Consider the following 26395-nt stretch of genomic DNA (forward strand, 5'->3'; position numbering starts at 1 on the left):
ATGCATCAGTGTCTTTCTAACCACTGATATTTAATGACACAGATTACGACACGAACCACTGAAGATGGACATGTGCTCTTCATTGAACAACACAACTACATGTCGTCGACTCCGGTTTAGCTTACATGAATAGTTTTCACATATACAAAGAAAGCCATACAGCATTTTAAGGGAGGTCAACGACATAGTAAATGAGGATAATTAGAGGGAGATATATCTTCGGAATTGATTTATTTTCTACACCCTGTAACAAATGTGTATTTCTAAGTATCAAAATTGTTCAAATGGCTCTGAGCAGTATGGGACTTAACATCTATGGTCATCAGTCCCCTAGAACTTAGAACTACTTAAACCTAACTAACCTAAAGACATCACACAACACCCAGTCATCACGAGGCAGAGAAAATCCTTGACCCCGCCGGGAATCGAACGCGGGAACCCGGGCGCGGGAATATTTCTAAGTATGTTGTATTTGAATTCTGCTGGTCCGTTCTAGATAACAAATCTCACTGCACATCCTCTCATCATTAGCTGCATTATTTTAACTGCGTTGTACAAAAAATGCTGTTACCTGTACACGCCTAGAAATTGAGCTGGAAAATGAAAACCATGTCCCCGAAAGCTGTACCTATTTTCCAGTCACATCTTCATTGCACTGCAGTGATATGATTTCGGAGTAGTTCATAGATTACGCTGTTAGAGGACATGCGCGATTCTCTTCATACTTACACAGTGCTATTCAGCTGCCTCTACTGGTGTTTTAAACAACCCACAATGTTAGTTTCCGGCCCTCGAAAACTATGTACTAGTTTTTATTTTCTCCCAGCCGCTACACACAAACTGTTAGTCCAACAGAAAAAATGTATTTAAATTTAATATTGGGATACTTTTTCGCTAGATTTCGATTTGTTCAAGAAAGAGATACAAAATTCATCTCCAAACGCATCCCACCCCCTACATTCAGCATTCAGGCCTCACCGGTCAGGATTTCTAGTATGTAGTCCATGGCACCCCCCTCCTGCCACTGTACAAAATTTGCGACTGCACAAATTATTTACCACATTCAACCCTCCTTGGTCTTCACTGATTGGCCTTATTATCCGCCACCGGCTTACTAAAGCACTTACAGATTATAAAATTGACGTTTGATTAAATTTTATCCAACAATTTTGTTAATTTTAACAACATAAAGAAAAGCTAATTACATCAATGTATTCCTCAGTCTTCTGACTGCGAAACTATGATGATTAGAAGGGTTATGTTTGGATCGAACTGTCAACATAATTAGTTTTAGTGTGTTGTTGTTGTTGTGGTCTTCAGTCCTGAGATTGGTTTGATGCAGCTCTCCATGGTACTGTATCCTGTGCAAGCTTCTTCATCTCCCAGTAACTACTGCAACCTACATCCTTCTGAATCTGCTTAGTGTATTCATCTCTTGGTCTCCACGCTGCCCTCCAATACTAAATTGGTGATCCCTTGATGCCTCAGACCATGTCCTACCAACCGATCCCTTCAGTTTTAGTGTAACGTTTACAAAAGTCGTTTTTCTTTCATTACCCTCACGGAACGGTTAAATTAATAATTTTTACAAAATAGTGGACTATGCTGGTGGCTTAATAGTCCAAGTGGTAGAGCCCAAAAAGGTCGAATATCGGGAATAGTTCGTGTAGTCGGAAATTTTCGTATATTGGTAGGAGGGAGTGTCACGAAAAACATACTGGAAATTCTGACTAGTGAGCAGTGAGAGCGGCGGTGGAGGTGCATTTGAAGGACACTATTGTACTTTTTTTTATAGCTGGGAAGCCGTGGCCTCTGGCAAAAGCGTATGCCAGTGCAAAATTTGGCTCCATTAAATTTCCTACAAAAACTCCTCTCCTGCTCATTCTCATTATTCCAGTATCACTAATAGTTAAGCGCAGCAAGCGAGAGAATATGAAAATCTCGCGCTTGGTTTTTGAAGGCCAGGTATAACATTGCGGATTGCATTAAAAGACATCGATAGGGAAGCTGAACAGATCTGTGTATTGTTCTGCAGTACATTCGATGAGCAGCTGGAGTGGCAACGTGAGTAATTGCTTCATAGAATGCGCTGTGTAGGGACTCTACAGCAAGAAAGGAATAAAGAAAAGTAAAGTCGTATGGCGTGAACGGTTGTGAGACACCGAAGGGCAGGTTCAGCCGCCTAATTGGAAAGATCTTACCCTTCACGCCCGCAGACACCTTTCTTTCGCGAAGCATGAGGATTGTGCGCATAGGTCTTTTAAGTGCAGGTGACTGTAATGGATGTGTGAGTAGTGTAGTGTCGTGTTCGTGTCGGAGATGATGAGAGAAGGGAGAGGGTGAAACCCGCTGCCGGCACATAATCTACTCCTATCGAAGAGCACCGAGGGAGTCTCCAAGCTTAACGTTCCCATCTGACGTACGGATCACGATCGAAAATGTCACTTCATGAGACACTGCTGAGACGTTTGGTATTCGTACCAGGACACTGACACAAAGTGATTAGAAACTTTACGCAACCACCTCTCCTTCCCTGCCTGCCAAATACTGGCAGTGAAGATTTATTCCACCTCCTGGATTCGAACAGGCTTATCGCCGGGTCGAGCGCCACCGCACAGGAGTGCGTTAGCGATCTTGGTCACGGGGGCTTGGAGGAAAGCAGAGACGTTGCATAGAAATTGTTCAAATGGCTCTGAGCACTATGGGACTTAACATCTGAGGTCATCAGTCCCCTAGAACTTAGAACTACTTAAACCTAACTAACCTAAGGACATCACACACATCCAGTCCCGAGGCAGGATTCGAACCTGTGACCGTAGGGTCGCGCGGATCCAGACTGAAGCGCCTAGAACCGCTCGGCCACACCGGCCGGCCGACGTTGCATAGTCCATGAAAAATTCCTCTTGCATTTGCTCGTTGAATTAGATTTTAACACTGCATCTGTGGCAGAGGTAACCATAGACAATTTTTAAAATAAATGACGTTCGTTGCTACCTCCCTCTCAAACCAACCGATCAGTAATTTTTGAGAAAATTGCTCATGGAGAACACCGGTTTAGCAAAAAGTACTTTAAAAATGAACACAAACAGTCTCGACCGCAAAAACTTTCATTTTGTGGTAACCGTTTTCTGTCAGTTTTTGACCATCTTCAGACGATCATACCATGATGGTAGGCGGTGTCGGTGAATGGAGCGTGTGTTATAACTGCAACTACAATTGCAGTTGACGTTCGTCGAGTTATAACACCCACTCCATTCACCTGCACCACCTACCATCATGATATGATGGTCGGAAGATGGTCAAAAACTGACCGAAAACGGTTACCACAAAATAAAAGTGTTTGCGATCAAGACTATTTGTATTCCTTTTTATTATACCGATTAGCCTAGGAAGTAACTGATGACTTTTGAAACTGGGTAACATCTTTTGATGCTAGTCAGTTGTCACGATGAGCATTACTGCAAAGGGCATTTGATTCTAAAGCATTATGTCAGGGTGAAGAGCACTAAATAAAATACTTTTTCTCTCTGAACAACATGTGGGCAGGGTTGGTTCTTCCTTGGCTCGGTTATGAGGTAGAATGAAACAGCATTTTTACATAAGATAACTTTTATTGAAAGATTGGTACAATGGTTTCCTTACTCGATTGTTCTGGCTGGGAGAGCGGCAGCTGTGTCGTTTGCGAAGCCCTCTACTGCGTGGGCGGCGGCGTCTGATTACGCCTGGCAGTGTATATCTTGTGTCGTGTTTCGCCCGGTTGACTGGAGACGTACATCATGAGGTGGCCCGTTTAATTATTGAGAACGAAGTCGTGAATCGGATAGTGATACCTTGGATGTGGCGTCTCAGTGTTTCTCTTCTCTATGTGACCGCGTGTGACAGCGTTGTGCGTCGGCCAGCGGAGCGGCGTGCGAGCGGCGGGGGAAGGACAGTCTCCCAGACTCGAACAACGGACTCCAGCTTGCCAGTCTTCGGCTGTCAGATCTTCATAACCAGCTCACAGGTGACTGCTAAGGTGAGGCTGTCTCCTTCCCGTCCTCACGAGTCACCCGGGTAGGTAAAAATCATTCTTCAAATACCTTCTAACTTCTGTCTTCTGGCGACGACGCTGCTGCTTGCTATTCCATTACAGCGGGGGACTTGGTGCTTCTGTGTATGATGCAGTCTCTTCCTGCATGACCGTCTTCAGCACCGACTGCACTATACTGGAACTGAACTGAAAAACTACTGTCGGGCCCACTGCGTCTCGCGTATTTATTTACTTCAGTTCACTGGAGGTGAACGACTTCACAGTCATTGCCTCTTCTGTCACATTGAAAAGCTTCTCGAAGAATCTTCTTAATGTCGGTCATTGGCCCTTGAATGTAGGCGAGGGCCTTTGATCACATGTGACAATTGAGAAACTCGTGAGCCGGTAATTGCCTCTTCTGTCACGTTGAAAAGCTTCTCAAAGAATCTTCTTAACGTCGGTCATTGGCTCTTGGAATGTAGGCGAGGGGCTTTGCTCACATGTGACAATTGAGAAACACGTGAGCCGGTCGGGCGATGCCCTGACGGCTGAAACGACAGCTTCCGCTTATGTGAGGAGGGCGATGGCTTCTCCTGAACGTGCTGAACTGCAAACGCCGGCCGTTGCCACTGCTGTTCAGATGGTTGGCTCTGAGCACTATGGGACTTAACATCTGTGGTCATCAGTCCCCTAGAACTTAGAACTACTTAAACCTAACCAACCTAAGGACATCACACACATCCATGCCCGAAGCAGGATTCGAACCTGCGACCGTAGCAGTCGCGCGGTTCCGGACTGAGCGCCTAGAACCGCGAGACCACCGCGGCCGGCCACTGCTGTTCTCCCCTCTGTTTGCTGGTGTGTAATTCTTCTAAACTAAACTAAGTTTTTCATTTATTTTCTAATTTCTACTTCACTTCACATTGACTTCACTAATTTATTTACCTATCTTAAGTACCACTCAACAATATAGCATTCACCAATTAAGGAAGCTTTCTCAGCCATGTGGCGCGGTGCAGCCGCCGAAACTAAAGTTGTTTCTGTACTAAGTCGCATCCACAGTTAAACCGTTCGTTTTGGTAGCTGCGCTTCACTTCCACTAGATGGAGAATCTATTGGGTTTTGCTCACTGATTAAAAAGTACAGCGAGTAGTCTGTCCCCCTTTTCGTGGGACATTTATTACACTTTCAGGACCAAGACACTAAATGATTGGTATAGGGATACAATAAAAGACATCAGTAAATGACGTTTTCTGCGACGTTTAGCATAAATCAAGTTAAAAATGGAGCACAACTTAGTAAAATATGGATGGTATAGAAACAGAAGCATGTGCCGTATGCACATTTACTGAATCTTAAGTAAGCCTTTTAGTTTTGTAGATGTTAGTGTGTGTCTTCCTCCAAACAATAATTTAGAAACTGCTGCATGAATGATTTACGAGTACCTACAGAATCATTTATCCATTGTTATCGTAATACCAAAAAAAAAAAGAAAATTACACAATTTTGGAGAACAACTACTCACTTAGAGTATTACTATAAATATCACTGTGCAGATGATTGAGGGTTACTTTAAGCAAGTGGCAAGGAAGGTAACAGCGTGTTGTGTTGTAATGTGCTTTCTTTCTTTAACTTATAAAACTCGATCAGTCTTGACTTCATGTTGTACGTCTAATTTAACATGCATCTTTATCTCGTGCAAGACTGAAACAAGCAACGTTAAAAAACAAACAAACAAATAAACTGGAGCCGCAGTTGTTGCAATGAATTATTTACACTTTGACAATTGTGTGAATCGCCGCCTTCTCATGGGAAATTAATCTTTCCTTTTCTATAGAAAAACTTCCAGCACGCTGTATTTTCCGCAGTATCTGCCTTGTCTTGTGTCGTTCTGTGTAACAGACTATGCTTTTACGTTAGGGACTTTGAGATCCCCCTGCTGCTTTCCTATTCATAGCTTCATAACACGTTTACCTTCATGACTCACTTTGTGCCCAAACCAGACCACCCCGTTTTACTGCAATTACAGTGTTTTCTGCTAGCTCATATTCACGACAACAACAGACAATATCAAAAGAAAGGGACTTTTCAGATTGCAGCATCCTCTTTATTTTCCACGAAACCTTCGTCAGTGTACTGGAGATAACTACAAATTTTGAAGTATCACCGCAAAACTCAAATTACGGCATATAAATCGCGAAGCAATGCTTATGTTATATATTAGTTTCAGATGGAGATAGAGCCATTCTTTCATGTAATCATGACACTTCACCTCATTATTTGTTCAATAAAGAAGGCGCTATAAAAGCTTGTATATCCTTGTGTGAGGTGATGAAATCTGTTATACTTATCTGTTATACTTAGCCTATTCACCTCAGCGATCTGTGTTGGTGTAAATAACCCTCACAGACTCAACATCACAATGAAGCCGCCCAAGATGGCAACAGATTTCCAGTACTATCTGTTATCTGTAAATCTGATCATTTCCCGTGTTTTTCTAGAGGCAGTTTCCTCAACTGCTCCCGTGAATATATTCTTTAAGCGGTAGAAAGGTGTATGAATAGTAAACGGTTGTGAAAACGCACTTGACCTCTTAGCAAGAAATAATACTGAGCTAATAACGAGCATCAGGACGGATACAGGGATTAGGGAACACAAGGTTGTCGTAGCGAGGCTGAATACCGTAACTCCCAAATCCTCCAAAAACAAACGAGAAATATACCTATTCAAGAAAGCAGATAAAAACCTACTTGACGCCTTCCTGAGAGACAATCTCCGCTCGTTCCAAACTAACAATGTATTTGCAGATCAGATGTGGCTGGAATTTAAAGAAATACTATCGACAGCAGTTGATAGATTTACACCAAATAAATTAACAAATGACGGAGCTGATCCCCCTTGATACAGGAAACGGGTCAGAATACTGTTGCAGGAACAACGAAAGAAGCATGCCAAAATTAAACGAACGCAAAATCTCCAAGATTGCCAATCTGTTACAGAGGCTTGAAATTTAACGCGGACGTCAATACGGGATGCTTATAATAGTCTCTACAACGGAACTTCGATGTCTCGAAACCAGACAGAAAACCAAAAGAGATTCTGGTCGTACATAAGTATGCTAGTGGCAAGACACAATCGATGCCTTCTCTGCACGATAGCAATGGAAATACTATCGACAACAGTGCTGCTTGAGCAGAGTTACTAAACAAAGTCTTCCGAAATTACTTCACCAAAGAAGACGAAGTAAATATTCCAGAATTCGAATCAATAACAGCTGCCAAGATGATTATCTTAGAAGTGTACATACTCGGGGTAGTGAAGGAATTTGTCACTTAATAAAAGCAAGTCTTCTGATCGAGACGGTATACCACTAAAGTTCCTTTCAGAATAAGCTGATGCAATAGCTCCATATTTAACAATCATACACAGCTCGCCAGACGAAAGATCCGAATGCAAATACTGAAATGTTGCGAAGGTCACACCAATATTCGAGAAAAGTATTAGGAGGAAAAATGCACCAAATACGGCCTATATCATTAACGTCGATATGCAGTAGAATTATGAAACGTGTATTGTGCTCGAAGATAATATATTACCTCGAAGAGAACGGTCTATTGACACACAGTCAACACAGATTTAGAAAACATCGTTCTTGTGAAAGACAACTAGCTCTTTACTCACACGAAATGTTGAGTGCTATTAAGAATGGATTTCAAATTGATTCCGTATTTCTGGATTTCCAGTATGCTTTTGATGCTGTAAAAACATAAGCGGTTTGTAGTAAAATTTCGTGCTTATGGCATATCGTCTCAGTTATGTGACTGGATTCGTGATTTCCTGTCAGAGAGGTGACAGTTCGCAGTAGCTGACGGAAAGTCGTCTAGTAAAACAGAACTCATTTCTAGCGTTCCCCAAGGTAGCGTTATAGGCCTTCTGCTGTTCATTTTCTACATAAACGATTTAGGAAACAATCAGAACAGCCGTCGTAGATTGTTTGCAGATGATGGTGCCGTTTATTGTCTAGTAAATTCATCAGTAGAACAAAATAAATGTCAAAACGATTTATAAAACATATCTGTATGAGGTGAAAATTGGTGATTGATCCCAAAATAGAGAAAAAAGTGAGGTCATCCACATGAGTGCTAAAAGGAATCCGTTAAACTTCTGTTACACGATAAATCAGTCAAATCTGAAGGCTGTAAATTCATCTAAATACCTTAGAATTACAATTATGAACAACTTAAATTTGGAGGAATACATGAAAAGTTTTGAGGGAAGACAAAACAAAGACTTCCTTTTTTTGGCAGGACACTTAGAAAATATAAAAGATCTACTAAAGAGAATGCCTACACGACAGGTGTTCGTCCTCTTTTGTAATACTGTTGTGCGGTCTGGGATGCTTGCCACGTAACGCGTTTTTTTCGCACATCGACGGCGGTTCTGTAACATAAATTGTCCACCTACCTCGATACTGCTGCAGATCTGCACGCGTAACTCCTAACTGCAGCTACTTAAGAGATCTCAGAAAAGCAGTGTTGAAGAAACTGAGATTTCATAACTACACGTCGGAGGCCGCTATAAGCACTAAAAGCTGAAAATAGTCTTGTGAACTCTAAAGAATAAATCGGAAATGTGTTGCTGTTCAAATTTCTAAGTTCAAAGGTCCTTTTAAACTTGCATTAGGATTTTCTTTTATTGCTATTAAGCAAGATCATCTGCCCACATGTGTTCAAATCATTAAAGTTCCTGTTCACAGTCCCCGTCACACTCGCACAGCCAGAACTTTTCCTACCCAATTCCGAAATCATTTACGAGAGTAACACAGTCAATAAACTATTTACTTTTGCACTCGGCATTCAGTGGTTGTCTTTAAATAAAGTTTTTGCTCGCCATAAATACACAGTAAAAAAAAAAATTACTTAGTACCGCCACGCTTTTGTTCAAATGGCTCTGAGCACTATGGGACTTAAAATCTTAGGTCATCAGTCCCCTAGGACTTAGAACTATTTAATCCTAACTAACCTAAGGACATCACACACATCCATTCCCGAGGCAGGATTCGAACCTGCGACCGTAGCAGTCGCGCGGTTCCGGACTGAAGCTCCTAGAATCGCTCGACCACTGCAGCCGGCGCCACGCTTTTAGTTGAAAGTTTACACACGCGATTTTCTCCGGAACAAAATATCTCTCGACTCTTAAAATTTCACAAATAGTTAATGGTAAACAACAGGTACCTTTATCACTGTACAGAAACGCGGAAGTCACAATATCACTTCATTTTACACACGATGCGTTCGGACACTTTCAGCATGACCATCTCCTTCGAAAGCTAGTCCACCACTTCCTTCTTCTCTCTCTGCCTCTACAAGCCCCTCTAACTTCCAAATTATGTCAGTTATTGATTTCAGATTTTGACAGATTGTTCCTTTACGCAACAGAAGGTTATGTACCTAATATGAAGTTCCTCAGGCTATTTCTAGGTCAGTTATTAATTTTTATAGTTCCAGAGAATGTAACTACTCTGTAAGCGCCTCTCCGTTACTTTCACACGTTGCAGCCACGCCATTTGGTCATGATGCACGTCTGCAGGACACAGGTCACCCGTTGCAGATCGTATAAGATTCTGACTGCTTACACTGGAGCCCAAATACATTCATACAAGAAAGCTTTAATAGACAAATTGACGATCGCACCCTACCTGCGACACCTCATGCTTACCAGATAGGTTTAACGCAGTTCAAAGAGGAGCAGAACATTTTGTATTATTGTGAACTAGGGGAAAGAGAGCCACGGACTTGAAACAGGATTTAGGGCGGACATAATTAAAACAAAGACATTTTTCGTAGGAGCGGAATCCCTCACGAAATTTCAATCACCAACTTTTTCCTTTTCCTATGATTACGAAATTTTTTTTTGTTGACGTCTAGCTACATAGGGAGAAACGATCATTACAATAAATAAGGTAAATCAGAGCTCGCACGGAAAGATATAGGTGTTCGTTTCTTCCTCGCGCTGTTCAGTGTTGGAATAACAGAAAATTATTGTGAAGGCTTTTCGATGAACCCTCTGCCAGGCACTTTACTGTAATTTGCAGAGAATCCACGTTCACGTAGATGTAGATGTCAGTAAGATATATGTGAGCCAAATGATGTTAGAACATGCTAGTGATAAAATAACATATAAGGTGCATATTTATTAATGACATAAACGCATACAGTTGAAAGTATACGATACTATAAGCAAAAAGTCTTAGTAAAAATGGGTCCACAAGCGAACCGTTTGCGAGAGAAATGGATTTTTGTGGTTATCAGCCACTAAGGACGTGTTTCTGTGTAAAAGCTGCATGCCGGTCCATGGTATTGTCTTTGTTTACATTTTCGAGAGGTGGAGCTGTAAACAGAATGGATACGACTATACAGTTCACAGTCATAGTGTCACTCATAAAAGATGTCAGCGGAGTGCCAGTTGCATTGTATGAGCGTTGGTGGTAACATGGAGCATTAAGTAATGAATGGTATGCGGACAAGCATTCCACGTATGGTAGGGCTAACAGCAATGCATGCTGCGGGAGTGGGAATTCCTGCATGAATTACCTCTCTGCTTGAAGATATGGTGTTCTAAATAGTCGAACACTCTCCAGAAATCTCTACAGGCAGACGTTCCACACAAATTCCTGGAGTGAGCCACAGTAGTGTTCGAAGAATAATTTGTCGCAATGCATTGTACCCGTAAACGTCCAACGAGTTGAGCGTCTGAATGAGGCTGACTTTACTCGTAGACTAACGTTCTGTCAGTGGACGCAACAACAAGCTGTAGTAACCCTGTGTTTGAGGATATCATTGTATATCCAGATGAAGCAGGGCTCACTCGTGATAATGTGTACAATTGTCTCAATTCTCACGACTGGAGTTATCTAGGCTGGAATCATCTAGGCTCAAACCTATATGTTCTGCATGAGTCTCTACATCACCGGCATTTCTCAGTGAATATGAGCTTAACGGTAATAGGTGATCATCTTGTAGGGCCCTCCATTTTACCAAACGAACTCAAAGGACGGACAACGTTGAAATACAGAAAGGTTTTGATCGCGCATTTCTTTATTAAACGTTACGCGTTTCAAAATTTCATCGTCAGACTGAAGCTGTGGAGTAAAGAGTACACTGAAATTATCGGTAGCACATATGTAAATTATAAGATAAGTATGCATCTTAGTAGTCTGCACACAGAAATTTCCATTAATATCGTACTTGCATTTAAATCAAACACACGAAAGTATACACACGGGCTAAATATACTACAGATCTCATCTCATATACGCTCATATTGAGAGTGGTAATGATGTTCAGTCCCAATGGGGCACTTTTAAATGGGGCGTTCCCCAAGGATCGGTGCTGGGGCCACTGCTGTTTCTTATTTATATAAATGATATGCCTTCTAGTATTACAGGTGATTCAAAAATATTTCTGTTTGCTGATGACACCAGCTTGGTAGTGAAGGATCTCGTGTGTAATATTGAAACATTATCAAATAATGTAGTTTATGAAATAAGTTCGTGGCTTGTGGAAAATAATTTGATGCTAAATCACAGTAAGACTCAGTTTTTACAGTTTCTAACTCACAATTCAACAAGAACTGATATTTTAATCAGACAGAATGGGCATGTTATAAGCGAGACGTAACAGTTCAAGTTCCTAGGCGTACGGATAGATAGTAAGCTGTTGTGGAAAGCCCATGTTCAGGATCTTGTTCAGAAACTAAATGCCGCTTTATTTACCATTAGAATAGTATCTGAAATAAGTGACATTTCAGCACGAAAAGTAGTCTACTTCGCATATTTTCATACGCTTATGTCATATGATATTATTCTTTGGGGTAATTCTTCTGATTCGAAAAGGGTATTTTTGGCTCAAAAACGGGCTGTTCGAGCTATGTGTGGTGTAAGTTCTAAAACCTCTTGTCGACCCCTATTCAATAGTCTGGGAATTTTGACATTGCCCTCACAGTATATATTTTCTTTAATATCGTTTGTTGTTAGCAATATTAGCTTATTCCCAAGAGTTAGCAGCTTTCACTCAGTTAATACTAGGCAGAAATCACATCTGCATGTGGAATGCACTTCCTTGACTCTTGTGCAGAAAGGAGTGCAGTATTCTGCTGCATCCATTTTCAATAAGCTACCACAAGAACTCAAAAATCTTAGCAGGAGCCCAAACGCTTTTAAGTCTAAACTGAAAAGTTTCCTCATGGCTCACTCCTTCTATTCTGTCGAGGAGCTCCTGGAAGAGCTAAAAAATTAAGCAAATTCCAGTGTTACATTCTTGATTTTCTTTATTTAAACTAACGACGTGTCGCCTGAATATGTTTCTTATATTTCATTTTATCTGTTTCTACAATCTACAACTGAATATGTTTCTTATATTTCATTTTATCTGTTTCTACAATCGTGTTATAATTTCAGGTATTGACTCGTTCCATGACCATGGAGACTTCTCCTTAATGTGGTCCCACGGAACAATAAATAAATAAAAATAAATAACAGTGCCGCAGTCTATGGCAAGAGAAGCAGTGCCAAAGTGGCTGTGATGATTAAGCTGTCAAAGAAGCAATCGAAGGCCGGTAGGTGGCGCTAATATCAATCATAGAAATGAAGTCAAAGAATAACTTTACAAACAACTACACATAGCGATGAATTACATGTCAGAACATGACAAAGATACATTTATGCTATTTTAAGGAGGAGAAACTCATATAGCGACAGCATGAAATGTGCTTTGTCACGCAGAATCTTCAACAAGATTACAGTGATATTCGTCAGTCGACAATCAAAACGGAAGAGATGTTTGCATTCATTAAGGCCGGCCGCAGTGGGCGAGCGGCTGTAGGCGCTTCAGTGTGCAACCGCTCGACCGCTACGGTCGCAGGTTCGAATCCTGCCTCGGGCATGGATGTGTGTGATGTTCTTAGGTTAGTTAGGTTTATGTAGTACTAAGTTCTAGGGGACTGATGACCTCAGATGTTAAGTCCCATAGTGCTCAGAGCCATTTTTGCATTCATTAACCGGTGTGGTATAATGTAAACATAGAACAGGTACAGATCACAAATAAAATATAAGTTGTGAAAGAATAAATTTTAAACCATCAAGGAACAAAATGTGACAAATGTATCACAAAAAGTAGTCGTATTACAATAGTGAATGATACAGTAAATGACATAAAACAAAATCGTTTAGATGAGCATATAGTGTCTCCTATTGATAAGTAAAATTAGAATCTGTGTTTATACGTTAGAAATGAACTGTTGAAACTTCCGAGATCTCTCGATGCCTACTTGATTTTGTGAATAACTTCGAAACTTTTGGCCTGATGTGCAGCATTTCACTTTCTTAACTATTAGCATTCGGGTATCGTCTTTGAGCTGAAGATGAAAAGGCGGGAGGTTCGGCTGTTGCCAAAATCTCATCCAGTAGTCAGTTTTTTGTAAATTATGGATTGCAGCGATCAGTCGTCCTTTTTTTAAAAAAATTATTTTGCAGATCTAGATTTCGGCGAGAAGCTAGCCATTCTCAATGCACTATTATTCTCGCACAACGCATGAATTGCCTGTTAGTCGGGCTTTACCCACAGTTAATTGATTACTACTGTTTGCAGAAGGCAGGCTCGGCGTGAGCTTTTTAGAAATGCACATTTTGTTTAAATGCTATATGATGGACGGTGACTGCCAACTTTATCTTGAGCTTCTTGTACCTGTAAAACACAGTGCTGGCCCAGCCGGGCAAAATCTTCATCATGTTACCTACCATTCAGAAAGCTGTTGCACTCAGCGACTGTTATGTTGACTTGTAAATTATAGATTGCAGTGATCAGTCGTCCTTTTAAATTTTTTTTCTGCCTTCCGCAAACAGTAGTATTCAATGAACTGTGGATGAAGCCCGACCAACAGGCATTACATGCATTGAGCGAAATTAATAGTGCATTGAGAATGACTAGATTCTAGCCGAAGCCGGTCGGGGTGGCCGAGCGGTTCTAGGCGCTACAGACTGGAACCGCGCGACCGCTACGGTCGCAGGTTCGAATCCTGCCTCGGGCATGGATGTTCGTGATGTCCTTAGGTTAGTTAGGTTTAAGTAGTTCTAAGTTCCAGGGGACTGATAACCTCTGCAGTTACGTCCCATAGTGCTCAGAGCCATTTCTAGCCGAAATCTAGATCTGCACAATAAAAAAACTGAAAAAGGACGACTGATCGCTGCACTCTATAATTTACAAGTCAGTATAACAGTCGCTGAGTGCAACAGCTTTCTGAATGGAAGGTAACCCGTTGGAGTCAGTTTTTTGCTTGCAGAGCGGTTAGTCGTCAATGCCTTAGGTAACGAAGGGTTCTTGTACAGAGGTTCTCGTTCTCTTGCATCTCAAATATTTATAAAATTATCCTTTTGCTCTCCACTGATATAGCCTACAATGGAAAGAGAAAGGTCTCCACGGAAGAAGACAAATTTCGCGTCATATTATGATTGTTGACTCAATAAAACTTATTTCTAAACTCAGCACAGCGTTATTTTATTTGCCAACTAATATTTATATCAGTATATATATCTGTCATCAGTGGCTTATGTTAAACGCTGGAGTCTGGGTATCTAGGGAAGAAGTCTTAATGGCGCAGTCATCTGTGTCATGACGTTTTCCTTTCAGGAGAAACATTCCCGCAGACTGAGCTATCCAAATACTACTCTCGAAAGTCGCTCTAGGCTTCAGTTCAATAACTAGTTCTCTATAGCTCTTTAATTTCACGAAATCTCTCCTGCATATATTGCTGGAAGAAGAGATGTGGCGGATAAATGGCTTACAAAGAGACCACATCGAATTTTCCTAATTTTTTGTATTTATAACAGAACTCAAGTAACAATTTCCCATAGTAAGTCGATGTACTCTCAAACAATTTCGAGATAGTCAACTCTGAAGTCTTCCGAGTGTCTGTAATACCCTGAATTAAGTCAGTTTGCCGCGGCGAACTGTAGTTCTGCGATGAAATGTTCGCATGCTATGTGGGAGGTCTGGATTCGACAACTGGTTGAGGCAGATTTTTAAACACATGTGTGTCCTCTAGGAGCATTTCTATGAAAGACGAAAAATTTTTGTGGATTTTTAAAATTTAAACATTCTTTATTAACAGTCTCCTTAATAACAAATCGATAATTAGAAATTTACATTTGCAAATAAAATTTGATTTCTGTGTGCGACATATAATTTGAGACAAGAAGATGTGCATTTCTAACAAATATGACAATTAGATATGCCCAATAGTGCATATTATGCTGGTTTCCTTTACCGCTGTTGGTGAATGACGCTTCGTCGCTAAATAGAACGAGTGCAAAAAATGTGTCATCGTCCCGTAATTTCTCTTGTGCCCAGTGGCAGAACTGTACACGACGTTCAAAGTCGTCGCAATGCAATTCCTGGTGCATAGAAATATGGTACGGTTGCAATCGATGTTGATGTAGCATTCTCAACACCGACGTTTTTGAGATTCCCGATCTCTCGCGCAATTTGTCTGCTACTTATGTGCGGATTAGCCGCGACAGCAGTTAAAACACCTACTTGCACATCATCATTTGTTGCAGGTCGTGGTTGACGGTTCACATTTGGCTGAACACTTTCTGTTTCCCTAAATAACGTAACTATCCGGTGAACGGTCCGAACACTTGGATGATGTCGTCAAGGATGCCGAGCAGCATATATAGTGTGGTTTCACCGCCAGACACCGCACTTGCTAGGTGGTAGCCTTTAAATCGGCCGCGGTCCATTTAGTACATGTCGGACCCGCGTGTCGCCACTGTCAGTGATCGGAGACCGAGCGCCACCACAAGGCAGGTCTCGAGATACGGAATAGCACTCGCCCCAGTTGTACGGACGACTTTGCTAGCGACTACACTGACGAAGCCTCGCTCCTTTGCCGAGCAGATAGTTAGAATAGCCTTCAGCTAAGTCCATGGCTACGACCTAGCAAGGCACCATGAGCCTTACATAGCAATTGATACTTATCGTATAAAGCATGTCTCATCAAGAACGATGTATACAACAAGGATGGATTAAAGTTATTCCAAAAGCTACGTACTTTTCTTTATAGCATTCATTACGTATCCTGTTTCAGACCTCACGCCATCCTTCGTGTGTTTATAGCGTGCATTGCGGTCCCCTCAAATCACACTGTGTCGGTACTTCTGTCGACACATCACATACTACACGCCCGTTGGGCATTTTGATTACAATAGCCATACATCAACATGGTATCGACCTTTTCCGCAATTGCTAAACGGTCCATTTTAACCCGGGTAAGGTATCACGAAGCAAATACCGTCCGCACTGACGGAATGTTACGTGATACCACGTACTTATACGTTTGTAACTACTACAGCGCCATCTATCATAAAGCGAAAAAAGGGTTCCAACTAAAACTTTCATATTTCTTTATGTACTTCACGAATATGTAATAAAAATGGCGGTTCCTGTTTTAAAAAATGCAGTTGATATCCGTTTGGCCTGTGGCAGTGCCATCTAGCGGGTCAACCATAGCGCCATCTGGTTTCCCCCTTCAAGCTAGACAAGTTTCGTTCTTTGTAGTTCTTTCGTTTGATGCTTATTTCTTGAGATATTTGGCCCGGTCACAATCAATGGAGCACCCTGTATATCAGGTATAAGATTGTATGGCGTGGAGGGTATAGTGGGCACTTGCTAATATGGGAAGCGTTGCGTAGTCTGTGCCAGTTGGAGCATTGTCTCAACATTGCAGATTAAATAAAGAGGGTAAGTGTCGCACCGAAATATGTCAGCATGCAACTAGCTACAACAACATTTAAGAAAAACTTAGTTTCACCACGTTTCTATCAACATGTCATGTGTATAAGAGCAAGAAGACAATTGCGAAGTTAAACTGTTACCAATTTCTTAATAACGAAGTGTCTGCCTCAAGACAAATCCAGATATCACTTTTTTTTATCTTCAGTTGTCTACGCGTTAGTGACACGCTCAACCTAAAAATTGCGTTGACTGAATGCGGAATTCAATGAACCTTCCGTTTAAATCACTTACAGTCTCGGCTGTTCGCTAGACGTGCTGCTGTATTCGTTGATAAACTGTGTGCATCACCAATCAATTAAAGTAGAAGATAACTATGTTTCAGACAACTGTCTCATTGACATTACAATCATTTGATTCGTTTATCTGCACTCCTCTGGCCAGACTCGCTACAAAAATTCGGGGCTACCCACTCATGCAGATATCGCAAAATGGTGCTCTGTATTTATTCTGTGTCATGTGGGATAATCCCCGCGACAGATTTATTAACAGAAATAAATAAAAAGTCGCATTTAAGCTCCGCTCGCTTTCAAACCAGGCGTGAAGCAAGATTAAAGTGTCCTGTGTGTAATGCGGCATCAAATTGTACAACGAAATAAAACAGGGTCAGTGCTTCCACCAGCCTTGCAACCTAAAATCATGTGCATACAAATGCCTTTAGACTGGCGAATGTTAGTAATTCACCTTCATACACACCCGCGGCTGCTGCGTTTCAAAAATTAACGAAGATCCACCCATCCTTCATATCACTGAAAGGGGCAGCAGCATGGTCCTTGAAACCGTGTAACACAGTCACAGTTTTCACAATTCTGTAGAGTTCCGCAACCTTTTATATTCAAAATCCTCCTGGATGTACTGCTGCGTCGTAGCATAATATAATTAATATACCAAAGCAACATTCTTCAAGAACTCTTACTATAAATTAATTACTATACCAAAACAACAGACTTCAAGAATTCTTGTCATTGACGCAGCCTAATGCCTGTGGTAATGCCCGACCGTCGGTCCTCGCCTGAGATATGCTAACTCTCCATGGCTCATTCATTACTTCAAAAGAGTTTGCGGGTACGGCACGGCTAGGTGAAATAACTGAATGAGATACTGTCGCTGCAGTAATGTTACTGAAAGTGTAATGTCAACTGATATACTGTGGATCAAAGGGCATCGGTTTGTTCCTACTTGCAGGTCTGAACTAGCAAATTACGACCGTCGATCGACAGTAGAGCTGCAAGATGTGTGGAGGTAGCAGCACACAGTTATTTGGGCTGGTCTAGTCAAAGAATTTATAAGCTCAAGAATCCCGATAAGAGCTACATACATTCTTAATGCATTTCAGTGCAAAAGGTATCATTATAGAAACTCGCAACATCCGTCTACGAGAGAGCTGTTATACCACGAAGAAAGCCACTGGATTGTCTTCTGCAATATTAGCTTCAAACTGGAACATTGCCTCCTCCCAAGCTGCCAACCTGATTGGTGTCGGCGCTCTTCTGCCACAGGAAGAACTGAACATTTTGTCGCTATTAAGTTTTCTAGTTACATCCATTTTGCACGTGGCCTGTGACAGATAATATCAGTCTTTTTCGCTGAGTTTGAACTTACAACGGGCCTCGTTCTGATTTCCTGTCCCAAGAAGCATCCATTGTACAAACCGCCCCGACATGCAAGCAAAGTCTATCTGTGGCCAAATATTGTCCATCATGCTGTTTACTTGTTTTTCCCCTCGCTCACGTCATTGATCGCTTAAAATAATTTTTATATATCTGTAATTAGCTATCACTTCCTCAAATACCAAGTGATGTGTGTCAGATGGAATACGAGTACCGTAGGCAACGAAGTAGCTGGCAAAAAAGCTACAAAAACTGTTGCATGAGAGATATTCTAAGCAACTAGAAGCCATTGTAGTAATTTTAATTCCAATAATATGTCAACATCCACAGACGTAAACTGGGGGTGTACAGTATCCCAGCTCACCGAATAAAGCATGCTTTGAAGGTCTTGAAAATAGAGATTGGCTCCAGAGCATCATACTACAAACGTAGTTAGGACACGGATATCATCACGGTCATCTAAACAATATCAAAGTTGAGTCATAACAAGCCCATTTCAGCGAACTAATATTAGTATGCACTAAATACCGAAGAGAACAAACAAAATTAAACCAATAGGACACAGTACCTACCAACATTATCCTCGTTTTATACTTGAAAAATATACGTGTGTATAATATCAATGAAACATTTCCGGAAGATTTGTGCTACGATATTATGACGGAATGGATTTTATTTTGTGTCTGTAGTCGTTATAAAAGTGTATGTAAGATGAAAGTTTTGAGAGCGTGTAGGATATAAGTTTATGCTTAAAATGTAACCAGGAGTTGAAAGTTGTCCCGAAAACTGAAATAAAAATTCCAAGATGTAATTATACCCATTACCTTTGATGATTGCTACAACACAGTGGCAATATAACACACACTATTATCCAGTGCTTGGTGAGATTACCTTCACAATAATGACTAGAGTATAGTTTGGGTTGTGTGGTGTCAGGCTGACGTTCCCAAGTTTCGGTGTAGTTGGATTCTGGTGCCTATTGTGAAGTAGGCGACTATCGTTTCTGGTTTTAATTGTTCTTGGTCACCTTGTTATATTTATATGATGATGGTATCTGTTCTTTCGGACATAGCCGGCCGGGGTGGCGGAGCGGTTCTAGGCGCTACAGTCTGGAACCGCACGATCGCTTTGGTCGCAGGTTCGAATCCTGCCTCGGGCATAGGTGTGTGTGACGTCCTTAGGTTAGTTAGGTTTAAGTAGTTCTAAGTTCTAGGGGACTGATGACCTCAGAAGTTAAGTCCCTTAGTGCTCAGAACCATTTGAACCATTTTAGCCTTTCGGACATGTCCGAAAGAACAAATACCATCGTCATATAGGTACGGCTTACCTGCTAATGATCTTCTTCAGTACGGATGTACTCACATTGCTCGGACATGTCCGAAAGAACAGATACCATCTTCATATTGATAAGGCTTGCCGGCCAATGATCTTCTTCAGTGCGGATACAGTCACATTGCTCGAGCTCTTACGGGAATCGGTAGAGTGACTGCCGTGAGTAATGAGTATAGTGGGCAGGGGCACTACAAATGTAGTGTGTGGACAGTAAGTTGGAAATGTGACTCTCACGGGGAGCGTGACAGACGTAAGTTCCTGCAGTCGCACTATCCTCTGTGTCCTCGATCGCTACCCGGCATGGTAGGTCAGCGTGTCCGGTCAGATGGTTAGCTACCCTCTGTAAGAAAAGAAGTTAGTGAACGAAGAACCTATCTGGGTGTCATCGGACGTCCACCCCGAACAAATTCAACGATCGATATGGAACAAAACACGATTAAAAGAAAAAACAAGATAGTTCAATCGGACAGAGCGTCTGCAAGGTAAGCAGGAGATCCCGGGTACGAGTCCCGGTCGGGGTCCACATTTTTCAACTGCCCCCGTTGATATTTATCAACACCTGTTAGCAGCTAATGGTCTGGATTTCATTGTAATTTTATTCTTGTTGTATTTAGTTCAATACTTTTATGTTTATTTGAAATGAGTCCGCCGGGACCTTTTACTGTGATTAACCAACTTCTGTCGTGAAACGTCCTACGAATATGAAACATGCTAAGAATACGACAGATAATCGTACCGTAAACTTCCCAGACATTGTATTGTGGTAAAAGCTACTGCTTCAACATCACTCGCCATATTTAACTACATCCGTACTTATTAAAGGTTTTCAATGGCTTTAGCCGCATTTGAGCACTGAAGTGAATCGATGGCAACAGGTGACAATTTGCCGGACCAGGACTTGAATCTGGACCTGCCACTTAACACTGGGAAAAACAAGGGCGGGCATAGGCGGGCGACGGGGTGGGGGGGGGGGGTGGCACTTTATTCACACCTTTTGAAAACGTTGTAATCTAGTCTGCTTTTTACATTTTAAAAATTTGTAAAATTTTATTGTTTTTAGTAAATTCGTGTATAAAATTCTAGAAACGATTCAAATTTTTTAGTTACGCCTACCCCAAGAATTTAATTCTTAATAATAGATTTCACTTTCTCCAGTGAATGCCATATTCAATACTTTCGGGTTCAGGACTTTACTTACACATCAATATTTCTTTAAAAAGGATGTTATCAGTTAGCGAAATGCGTGGTGGTCATAGTACAGTTGGTAAACGTGTCTTCATATTGCTAAGAGTAGGTTCTGGACCTATTTCTAATATATCAGTACCTCTTTCAAAAGAATGTTGTTAATACAAGTTAGCGACAATTAGTTTTGCTTTTCGTAGGACATTTTTTACGGTGCGCATAATATACCACCTCTCCCTATGGTAATTCCCATTATGGAAATGCGTGGTATTGTGGTGGCCGTAACTGCCTCGGCCATCCGATCACGTTTCGCGTCCCACCCTACTAGCATAGCTTCACCTACACATGAACCCTTCACTCGCCATTTCCGATTCCTGCAAGAGATCGGGCTTGGTGTACATTCGCTCTGAAACAATGGATCTTTGGTCGTCCTCAACTTACTGATATACATATTATGAGGCGCCAAAGAAAAAGGTACAGGCATACATATTCAAATAAAGAGATATATAAACAGGCAGAATACGGCTTTGTGGTCGGCAACGCCTGTGTAAGACACCAAATGTCTGGCGCAGTTCTTAGATCGGTTACTGCTGCTACAACGGCAGGTTATGGAGCTTTAAGTGAGTTTGAATGTGGTGTTAAAGTCGGCGCACGAGCGATGAGACCAAGCATCTCCGATAAAGTGGGGATTTTCCCATACGACCATTTCACGATTGTACCGCGCATATCAGGAATCCGATAAAACATCAAATCCCTGCGGCCATAGAAAGATCGTGTAAGAGCGGGACCAACGACGCCAGATGGGAATCATTCTACGTGACAGACGTGCGGCCCTTCGGCAAATTGCTGCAGATTTCAATGCTGGGCCATCAACAAGTATCAGCGTGCGAACCACTCATCGATATGGGATTTCGCAGCCGGAGGCGCACTCGTGTACCCTTGCTGATTGCACGACACAAAGCTTCACACCTCACCTGAGCCCTCAACACCGACATTGGACTGTTGATGACTGGAACTATGCGGCCTGGTTAAACAAGTCTCGTTTCAAATTGTGTCGAGTGGATGGACGTGTACGGTAATGGAGACAACATCATGAATCCATGGACCCTGCATGTCAGCAGGGGACTCTTCAAGCTGGCGGAGGTTCTGTAATGGTGTAAGGCGTGTGCAGTTGGAGTGATATGTGACCCCTGATACTTGTAGATGCGACGCTGACTGGTGACACGCACGTAAGCATCCTTTCTGATCGCCTGCATCCATTCATGTGTATTGTCCATTCCAACGGACTTGAGCAATTCCAGCAGGACAATTCGACACCCCACTTCTCTAGAACTGCTACAGAGTGGCTTCAGGAACACCCTTCTAAGTTTAAACACTTCTGCTGACCACCAAACGCCTCAGACATGATCAGTATAGAGCATATCTGGGATGACTTGCAGTATGCTGTTTTGAAGAGATATCCACGACCTCGTACTCTTACGGATTTATGGTCAGCCCTGCATAATTCATGGTGTTAGTTCCCTGCAGCACTACTTCAGTCATTAGTCGAGTCGATGTGCGTGCTCGCAGGGACCCTACACGATATCAGGCAGGTGTGCCAGTTCCTTTGGCTCTTCAAGGTATGTCTTTGCAGTGTCGTTTCTCATATCTACAGCCATACTTCCCGGATTGTCAGTCATCTGTGTAACGAAAAGACAAGTTTCCGTTTGGTAGTAATCCGCTACTGCTTTACCTCGACTATTAAACCTCAAAGCAATCAAAGAAGAAGAATAAGTAATCTGCATTTAGGCATGAAGAACGTCTTGGAGCGCTATCTAGCTGGATACAGATTTACATTTTAATGATAGTAAACGATACGATGTTATTATGTCTTGCGCGAGGAATTACTCTGTATTTGAGAATATGTCACTGCATACATAAAGCAGGAACGTCCGACCACATTACTGTCAGCTACGTCATGTCTGAATATCCATTTTCGATTTTCCTAATGAGCGCACGCAAGTTAATGGTGTACGGCGCGTGTCAAACGAGCTCTCTGCACACATGAAACGAGGGGAAATCTGGGAGCGCAACGGGGCATTGCACTGGATTCCTGTTGACCCTCTTGTATTAACCGGACAATTACCTACTACTTTTAACTATAATTTGTCCCAACTACTGTGTCTTGTGTTTTATTTTTGTCCATTTTTATTGTTACTGTAAATATTATTAATTTTTGCCAGTTGGTCGCCAAAGCAGTACGAAATCTAAAAACACAATTTTTTTGTTTGACCAAATAAAGCCGACGTTTCGCAACCTGCTCTGCTCTGTATGGCCAAGTTATTCGATAGGAAGAGAACCAGCTGATTGACTTGACGGGAGCGGACCCAACACTGCGGTCACAGGTCCAATCCGATTAGAGAAGGATGGCGAAGAAAGTCGGCCGTGCCCTTTCAAAGGAATCGTCCCTGCATTTACCTGAAGCGATTTAGGCAAATCACGGAAAACCTGAATCAGGATGGCCGGACGCGGTTTTGAATCGTCGTACCACGAATGCGAGTCCAGTGTGCTAATCATTGCGCCATCTCGCTAGGTGCGAACTCGTTAAACATACAACTACAGTGGGGTAATAGTCCTACAAAAATTTTAATCCCTCTTCTGGAAAATCGTGATCAACGGCAAATTATTGAAAAACGCATGTTGCGCGTACAGCGTTATTTTACTGATGTCAGCACGCCGGACGAAAAGTGAATAACGCTCAAGAATCGTGTAAGTAGGCTGTTTAGGTTTTTATATTGGTAACGTCACGTAGCGCTCTGTATGAAAATCACTGGCTGTGCTGTGTGCAGTCTGTGGCTGGTTGGCATTGTTGTAGTATTCGCTATTGTAGTGTTGGGCAGTTGGATGTGAACAGCGCGTAGCGTTGCGCAGTTGGAGGTGAGCCGCCAGCAGTGGTGGATGTGGGGTGAGAGATGGCGGAGTTTTGAGAGCGGATGATCTGGACGTGTGTCCATCAGAGACAGTAAATTTGTAATACTGGATGTCATGAACTGATATATATAATATGACTTTTGAACACTATTAAGGTAACTACATTGTTTGTTCTCTATCAAAATCTTTCATTTTCTAACCATGCCTATCAGTAGTTACTGACTTCAGTAGTTAGAATCTTTTATTTAGCTGGCAGTATTGGCGCTCGCTGTATTGCAGTAGTTCGAGTAACGAAGATTTTTGTGAGGTAAGTGATTCATGAAAGGTATAGGTTATTGTTAGTCAGGGTCATTCTTTTGTACGGATTATTGAATGTCAGATTGCGTTGTGCTAAAAATATTGTGTGTCATTTTATTGATGATCTGAATAAATAAAGAGAGAAATGTCTGTGCACGTTCAGTTTTGTTCAGCTGTTTGAAAATCAAATAACGTAAGGGGTTTATCAGCACAATTATTAATAAATTTTTCTAAGGGGAGGTTACAATCTTCACGTTAATACTTCGAAACACTTGCTCCAGCCTTCACCAGGTCCTCAAATTTCTGCAGATATATGAACCCGTGGTGTCTGTTCTTCCACATATGTCCGAAAGAACAGACACCAAGCGTGATCCGCAACTGTTATACATTATACATAAATTGAGAGTGGAGGGGGAGAAAGGAAAGGGAATGGACCACCGATGAGTAATCCCTTCCTTTTCCGTTTCACCCCCTTACACCTTCAGTTTGCATATTCTGCACGTATGACATATTCCACCTAAAGGTACCTACAAATGGTTAATTGACATACAGCCACCTAACTGCAGTGTTGTTGATTGTTACGTTTCAACCGATGTTGTTTGAATATTCCTCCATCCAGGATCGTATTTCTGCAACGCTGGCGTCTTAGGAGACAAGTGCGTCCACAGTACACTCGTCGCGAAGATGTGAAGAAAAGAGCAACCCTTGGCTACCGACATTGGATGTTCTAAAAAGTATGTTCGCATTACAAAGTATTAAATTGTCAAAACTATCGATCAGTGCACCACGGTTCGCTTATTGGAGGAACGAATATAATTATATATTCATCACTGCTACATGTTGATTGTCTTCCATTTGCTTGGTTACGTGTCACATGTTACAAAACATATCCATAGCAGAAATCATTTTGTATTCTCTAGTTTGCGAAGTGTAATTCCGAGATTGCAGTGCAAAGACGTTTACAGCGGAGGTGCCAAACTGATCTTCCGAACGGATGGACCAGTCGCTGATGGTATGGACAGTCTGTAGACACAGGATGTGTGTGTGAAGGAAAGAGTCGTTGGATTGGCCTCCGAAAGGACACCGACTTAGCACTTCTCAGCAGTCTGCGACGGTCACCGGATTTGACGCCTTGTGACTTTTTGCTGTGCGATTACGCTGAGGACTAACGTTTACGCACCAACACTACAACATAACCTAGAAGAGCTGAAGAACCGGATCCGTACAGCCGTATCAATAGACAATTGACACGCTTGCCGAATATGGGAGGAATTCAGATATAGATGTGATGCTTTTCGCGACGCTAGTGGAGGACAAACTGAATATCTGTTATCTAAACCTGAGAGGTTCGTAAATGTATGTCCCAAGTTTCATAGTGTTATGGCTTACAGTTTACAGATATTTGCTTTCGGAGGCGGCCGATATACCATCAGTCTTTCGGAAAAATATCATCTATACAATCCATAAGATTGCATCAGTTTAACAGCACATACATCCAAGTTTATGACGAGTATAATATACACAAGCATGGAAAAGAGAACTACGGAGGTTTTAGATGACTATTAGTTTCGCCTTAGCAAAGATAAAGGCACCAGAAAGGCAGTTCTGACATTGCGGTTGATAATGGAAGCAAGACTGAAGAAAATCAAGACTCGTTCATGGGATTTGTCGAACTGAAAAAAGCGTTCAACGATGTCAAACGCTGGCAGGTGTTCGAAATTCAGAGAAAAATATGGGTAAGCTATACGGATAGGAGGGTGATATACAATATGGACAAATGCCAAGAGGGAACAATAGAGTAGAAGATCAAGAACGAAGTGCTCGGATTAAAAAGGTTGTAAGACAGGGATGGGATCTTTCACAGCTGATGTTCAATATACACAGCGAAGAAGTAACGACGGAAATAAAAGAAAGATTGAAGAGAGGAAGTAAAGTCCAATGTGAAAGGATATAAGTGATAAGATCCGTTGATAACATTTCTATCCACAGTGAAAGTGAAGAAGAGTAACAGGATTTGCTGAATGGATGAACAGTCTAATGAGCGCAGAAATGGATTGAGAGTAAATCAAAGAAAGACGAAAATTATGAGAAGTGGTAGAAATAAGAACAACGAGAAACTTAACATCAGGATTGGTGATCACGAAATAGACGCAGTTAAGGAATTCTGCCATCTAGGCAGCAAAATGCCCCATGACGGCTGGAGCAAG

The 26395-nt window shown here is 41.8% G+C and overlaps 1 protein-coding gene across 1 annotated transcript in view; it reads left to right on the forward strand.

Annotated features, from left to right (window-relative positions):
* The window catches only part of LOC124796047 (lutropin-choriogonadotropic hormone receptor-like), a 503184-nt gene that overhangs the window by 274462 nt on the left and 202327 nt on the right, over window positions 1-26395 (forward strand). The gene's annotated exons all lie outside the window — the stretch shown is intronic.

Source organism: Schistocerca piceifrons, chromosome 4, assembly GCF_021461385.2.
Source record: "Schistocerca piceifrons isolate TAMUIC-IGC-003096 chromosome 4, iqSchPice1.1, whole genome shotgun sequence".
NCBI classification, from domain to species: domain Eukaryota; kingdom Metazoa; phylum Arthropoda; class Insecta; order Orthoptera; family Acrididae; genus Schistocerca; species Schistocerca piceifrons.